This window comes from Amblyomma maculatum, chromosome 7 (genome assembly GCF_055883805.1).
Source record: "Amblyomma maculatum isolate TAMU_Amacu chromosome 7, ASM5588380v1, whole genome shotgun sequence".
NCBI lineage: Eukaryota > Metazoa > Arthropoda > Arachnida > Ixodida > Ixodidae > Amblyomma > Amblyomma maculatum.
In genome coordinates, this window is record NC_139350.1 from 108,581,983 (window position 1) to 108,588,833 (window position 6,851).

The window sequence follows — 6,851 nt, forward strand, 5'->3', positions numbered from 1 at the left end:
CAAGCAAGGCGAAATTTCTTCGGCGCTATTCTCAAATAAAAGGAAGTCGCAGTTCACCATTTTCACTGTTTCAGAGTTCAGAAATGGCTTTAAGTTCATGAATAGCACATAAAGATGGTTTCCGCAAATAGTCTTCTAGTCACACTCCCAGCTGAGGTCTTTAAAAAAGATTACTGCATAATACTGCTGCTCTTAGACTTGCTGTCCTCAAGAGTAAGCACTAGTTCATGACAGCAATTTGCATTCATAGCAGCGGCAAGTAATGATCATCTATTATGGAGCACAGAGGGCACAGTCAGTGCAGCAGAGCATGCTACTGGAAATGGAAGGTGCAGCTGAACAAATACTCAAGCAAATTTCTAGCCAGTTCTGTTGATTTCGGCAGAGCAATCAAGACTGCTCCCTGGACCGATCTTGGCTCAGCAATCGCTCCCCATCTGCATTGGGAAGATGGGACCCGTGTTCCGGATCTGCATTTGGAATATAGTTACTCCAAAAAGAGCACAAAACAATGTTCTGTGAGTCACCAAACCCTGTGATTGGAATTCACCATTAGTAAAGTCTTGTCATCTATCACTTCGATCTGCTCATAATTATAAAAGTCTGCGATTCTGCAGGGACCTCTGATCTCACACCAAGGATTCAGTACCCATAGCAGGCACAACACGCATCTAGAGGTGCCAGATAATGTAACTCGTAAGAAATGTTATGCTAACTCTTCTTTACCTCCTAACAGAGCAAACACTATGTCTGTCATCGAACCTTCTTTTAAACACTATCTCACGGCAATGGCAAAAGGCATATCGAGTCAACTCGAGGTCTAACCTAGTACAGTGGCGATAAACAAGCCCCTGCCATGTGCCAAGGTGTAAATGCGCTTCACTGCAATGCATGAGTGAACAAGCAGAAGGCTGGAAGCTTGAACAGTCTGTTTCCAGTAAGCAGTGACGTTTGGGTGGTTAGGTTGGAATACCAAGCAAGCACTCTCCCCATAGCTTCATCTACTAGATTTCCTCTCAAAGGTATAACCAGCAAACAATGTCTGCAACTTAAGCCAGGAGTACAATCGCAGCATGTTTTGAATGTTCTGATGACTTTTTAATCATGCCAGTCACCTCGACATCAAATCAAAGCGATATATGTGGCAGCTTATGGAACCCTCGCACATACAAAACACACCGAGAAATGCAAGCCAGTCAGTCTAAAGGCAGCCTATCATCAGCATATTGTTCATGCCCTTCACAGTGCCACCAAGTTTGCTCCCTCACCACCCTGCGAACATGCAGTGTTTGCACCCCAACTCAGGTTACACAAAATGTGGCGGCTCTTTAAACGAAATAGGAGCAGTGCACCAAGAAAGGCAAAAGTTCATCCCTAGCTCCCATTATGTCAACTGAAGAATGCGCAGAGTCGGACCAGAAATATGTATTTCTGGTATTTCTGGAAATATGTATTCTGTATAGAAATATGAGTGATATCTAGTAATCTAGGAAGATAGGGGCACCAATGCAGTAAGCAGTCTGCCCCTTTGCATCATGAAGGGCCAATGCTCTCGAACTTCCAAACCTTTTATCATGCCAAAACATGCCAAGGCTACGCACTCTAAAGTGGAAATACTTCCATGCAAAAAAGTAAAAAGAAGCCAAATGCAGAATGTAATGTGACTGTTCAAACCATGTCCGGAAGTGCATGTGGCAACCAAGCAATTCATAAAGACTGAGGCTGCGTCCACGACGTCGTGGGGGTCAACCGGCGATGTCTGCGTGCACGACGCGACTGACCCTCGCGCCACCTTGCGCCGCCTGGGAGATCTCTGTCGATTTCGCTCGCTTCGCCGGAGTCGTAGCTGATCACCGACTGGGCTCGTCCGCTCGCTTCGCCAGAGTTGTAGCTGATCAGTGTGCGTAAATTCCACTGCAGCCTTAAGTCATTGTAGAAAATCTATATGGTTGGATTTATACAGTGTAATGTCCATAGGGGCTCGGGCTATGAGGGATGCCGTAGTGGAGGGCTCCGAAAATTTCAGCAACCTGCGTTTTGTTAAGGTGCACAAACATCACACGGTACGCTGGCGCCATGGAGGAAGAAAAATGACTGGCGCATATGCCTCCATCAAACAAGAGCTGCCGCCACAGCTGGGATTGAGCCCACATCCCTGGTGTTCAGCAGTCTAGCCATTGAGCCACCAGGGCAGGTGGAAAATTACATGAAACTGTCAAAGGCCTAAAGATACGGCTTCTTGAATTAGAAGAAGTTCAGTGTTTGTCTTGCAAAGTGAAATACTATAGGGAGTTACTACTTTGTCATAAAGTTAATTTGGAGAAACAGCTGCAAAAAAAAAAAAAGGAAAAAGAAGCTTTAGCAAGAACGTTGTAGTCCTTGCTCAAAGGTCATACTCATGACAACTACTTGCCCAAGGTAGTCACTTTACCGAAAACTAACAGGAGTTCCTTGATTAAACATGGACAGCTTGCATGTGGACAGGTTGACTGCTTGTGAGGTTGGCGGTCGGTAATTTAATTTATTTTTTTTCACAGTTTTTAGCAAATACAATTTATGACAGGTGACAGCTAATCGTTTTTAGAAAAAAATTCGGTAACTTAGCCGCGAATGCGCCCCCCTCTATCAGCGCGCATTCAGTTGCTGACCGCAAAGTCGCGCAATCATTTAAACTCCGATCACATCACAAAAACTGTCACAAACCTGTGAAACCAATCGCCGACTGGTTTGTGATAGTTTTTGTAAAGCCCCGCATCTTAGCCACGCAATCTTGCCCGCATGCTGTGCGATGTCGAGCGGTCATCAGTCAGCCACCACGGCGTCATGTGTCACTTCGGGAAAACTTCGCAGCCTATCAATTCCTCGGTTCATTGGCTCGTAGACACCTACTCGGGGTGATCGCGAAAGCAGAAATAGCATGATGACTAGAACAAAACGAAGTAGACAGCGGCTCTTCTAGTGTCGCCTTCGCGTCGCACTGTACTGAATCCTACTTGAAAAATCTCCACTTTCCAGACCACGGTGTTAATTGCCCACGAACAGCAATTGACCCATTCTAAATTCTTGCCGAAGGCTGACTCGCAGTACGGCGCCGGCATCGTGCACCCCGCAATGGGCTTACGAGTGTTGATTTGTACGGCATATTCTACTCTGACCGTGCAGCCCCTGGCACTGTCTCTTTTCCAAGACACTGCAAACGCATTCACCCTTCCCTCGTCAAAAGCAAACAACCGTATGTTATCATGACATGCGCGTCTTGGTGCTTACGAACTAGCGCTGTGTTGGCATGCATCATCAGTTCTGCGCAAAGTTTTCAGGAGAATGTACAGGAAAGATAAAAATTAACTTACCTCCGAGATGTCAAATGTATGCCGGGTGGTAGCCGCCCTCCAATAGCCCGCCGTCAGCGTAGTGTTTGCAGTGAAAGCGCACAAAGAAAACGCACTACCTGTCGGGCACGCCAACACACTTTATGCACAGGTATACACAGAACCTGACCACGCTTCTGCACATCGCACGAGCTGTTTTGTTGCGCTCTGTGCCTAGTATATCTCGAGAGAATGAAGCCGCAAGCAGCAAGGCTAGCAAGGCCCCCAGCAGCACACAAGAGAAAAAGGCACGACGCCAGCCACAGACTCATAATGGCTATGGCTAGCACTTCAATCCGCTTCGGCTGCTTCGTCTGGTTTCGACTTGTTTCGGTTTCGGAAGTCGCTCCAGCGGTGGAGACGACCTTTTTGGTGATACTCATACACCTACTGCGCCTCACTCGTTTAGTTTATAAATGTGACTTTAATATATTTGTAAAGTTTATTTCCTCTCCTTTCTAATGGTGTATTTGGTTTATAAATAGCTGCTACGATGTTTAAGCTGTTAAGGAAAACACAAAGGTAAGAAACGGCTTTTCAGCTCTACTTGTCTCAGGAAAAGCGAAATTGTGCGAAATCTTTTCCACCTAGAGAAAAACCGTTCGAGATCTTTTGAAATTAGATGTTAATGAACAAATTTAGGCATTTTTATTACTGTGCATCCTATAGTTTATTAGCCACGCGCCTGTGAAAAGGGTATAAAACAGGTAATATACATACAATAACTTTCAAGATATGCATTCTGCTGCAGAGATTTTTTGCGCAGTTAGAGGTCGTACATAGTTCGCTTCTTCCTGAAAATATCATCTGTCTGCTTCATTTAGTGTAAAAGTTATTTTTGATCAAACTTAGCGTTTTTTGTAAAATGGCTAAAAGTAAGTGCTAAACTGTTCAAGTAGTAAGCTTTTATCTGTGCTGAAATTTCGCGTGGAAAAACTTTATACCTCGCTATCAGAGGATAAGCATCGGTTTTGTTCTACGACTCTCGAGGAATGTGCACGGTCAGGTTGATTTCAGCTAATTTTTTCGTGGTTCACTTGAAGCGCGCGAGCTCTTCATGAAACATTTTAAGCATGATTGAAATGCTCCATGACTTGTTTTTTTTTTTCGAATATAACTTAAAGGTTCGGGCTTTCGTTCCTTTATTCAACCGGTAACAATTATAAACTACAAAGTGTACAAAAAGCAAATAATAGTGGAATAACAGAGCCACGTATGATAAATGATAAATGTAGTAGGTAACGCCATCTATGAAATTTCATGTGCACTAAAGTGTCGCAGTTCAGAAAAATTACGAGGATGGCGCCACAAACCCCTTGAATCTAAGGCTCCTCCTTACTTGAATCTAAAATCCCTTGATAATTTGAAAGTTGCGACTTTCTGTGAACTATGCCGCCGCGCCGCGCACCCTCGCTGATCCTCCTCTCTCACCTCTCCCATCGGACGGTGATTGGCTCCGCGGGCGGTCTTCGGGAAAAGCGCGCGTTAAGTTCGCTCTTTTTGTGTTTTCATTTTTCGTCGGCGACATTTTTTGGGCAGCCGCCGCTGCTACGACCGAGCTCCCTGACATTGCGCGCTTGCACTTCGCGTTATTCGCGCTCCTTTAGTGCACTATGCCCAGTTGCTGCGCATTTCAGTGCACAAGCCGGCGTGAAAAAGGCTTTGTTCTTTTCGCGATTCCGAGCGAAAAGAAAGACACCGTTAGAAGAAAAAAGTGGCTGCACAACATCGGCCGCAAGAACTTTACGCCGACGAAGACTGCCCATCTCTGCGGGGTACTGTGCATTTCTTCCAAGCGACTGTGTATACTGAAACTGCATGCAAGCGCATCCTTAATCTGGCAATCTCACTTAATTCACTGATCATTTTGCGTCGTTATGCGTGTTATTGTTTCCACTTCATGGTTCCGCTCAACGTGCTATAATAGCGACAGCTGATGCATACAATGCGCATACATTCGCATACAATACCTGCTTTAATTTCTGAACCTAGGTCTCGCTTTTCAACGATAGCGCGTGCAATAAGGAAGATTATTAAGCATTAATAGGCTTATGTCACAGGAAAGCGTGTAGAGAACTCGTCCACAGAACGTGTCCGCAAAACTATATATCCGCACATCAAAAATTTCTCTTTAAACCCTTAAAATTTGACCTTGTCCGAATCTGGCGAACATTGGTGTCTAACCTAACTTGAATATAGCGAATTCAGTAGTTACGTCCAAATTTCGGGACCTCCCGCAAAATGCAGCCCCAGGAACCCTCTGAATTTGACCTAATCCGAATGTGGCCAAAATCGATGTCTAACCTATAATTTGGTATGGCGAATTCAGTGAAGTCGAATCCAAATTTCGGTGGTCGAGAGGGCTTTGGGGTGCGGACACTTTCCTTGGATGACGGGAAATCGGTGCGCGGATCTTTGGCTCTCGATTTCGGCTCGACATCACCTCAAGGTCGCCGACAGCGGGACCTACAGGCGTTCCATGCTTAATAGAAAAAAGTTCATATCCGTTTTCAAGCCGCCGCGAAAATTCCCAACTACAAAAACGATTAAGCCGTTGCATGTGCACTGCGCGGTGCCAAACTCAGACTGAACCTTAACGAAAAATTTTAGAACGGCCATCAAAGCAAATGTCCCAGCTTGTTCCCAGCAAACATCCCACTACTAAAACTCCACTCGTGAGCAACTTCATAAACTGTACTTCCGCGAAAATTAGTTCGAGGTGAATCTAAATTTAACTAACAATTTGTATGCTGTAAATATTCTGGAATGTTCAAATATATTGTAAATATTAAGCTTCATATACTATGCCGTGGTGAGACAGACGGTATTGAAAAGTCAAAAGAAATGTGAGATGTATGCAGCAAGTGGTTTTGTTCGTACCGCAAGCGCTCTTAATTGGCACTTTCATTGCGCGTACGAGACGCTAACTTATGTGGCTCGTGGTAGTCAAGCGTGTCGCATGTCTTACTCGTGATTTTATTCAATCACAGAGTGTGGAAAAAGCGCGAACTTAAGAGCGCGCGCATGTGCCAGCTAACTGCCCGGACGGCGAGAGAGCGCTGCCCAAAAAAGCGTGCCGTGTGCAGCGCGCGCAGCCGGCGGGCGAGGATATTCGAGGAGGAAAACGCCGGAGTGGAGGAGAGTGTCGCTACTTTCAGATTATTGAGGGGTTTTACTTGAATCGAGGGGTATTTACGAGAGGGTATTGCGCTTCTACAACGTTTTCCCTCTGCCCTTTCCTTTATATCGGGCGAGAGAGGTAAACACTGGCGAGTCGGGTCGAGTGGTCGGGTCGAACTGAGGTGCAGGTGCTTCGCGTATGCGCAGTAGCGCTACTTGAAAATGGTCCCTTGACAAATGTACACTTGCTTGCTTTGAGATTTATTTATCGCCTCAAATTAAGTGTGTCATACTGTTTGTGTGCCGAAACGTTGCCAGCTAAGGCTCTCGCGCTATTTACTTACTCTACTTAGCAAGATATAA

At 45.4% G+C, this 6,851-nt stretch overlaps 1 long non-coding RNA gene across 1 annotated transcript in view; it reads right to left on the reverse strand.

The window, feature by feature from the left end:
- Positions 1–3,607, reverse strand: part of LOC146184315 (uncharacterized) — a 42,978-nt gene extending 39,371 nt beyond the window's left edge. Inside the window, exon 1 of the long non-coding RNA XR_014708866.1 lies at positions 3,351–3,607. This is a non-coding gene — a long non-coding RNA (uncharacterized LOC146184315). The remainder of the gene's footprint in view (positions 1–3,350) is intronic.
- Between the last annotated feature and the right edge of the window lie 3,244 nt (positions 3,608–6,851).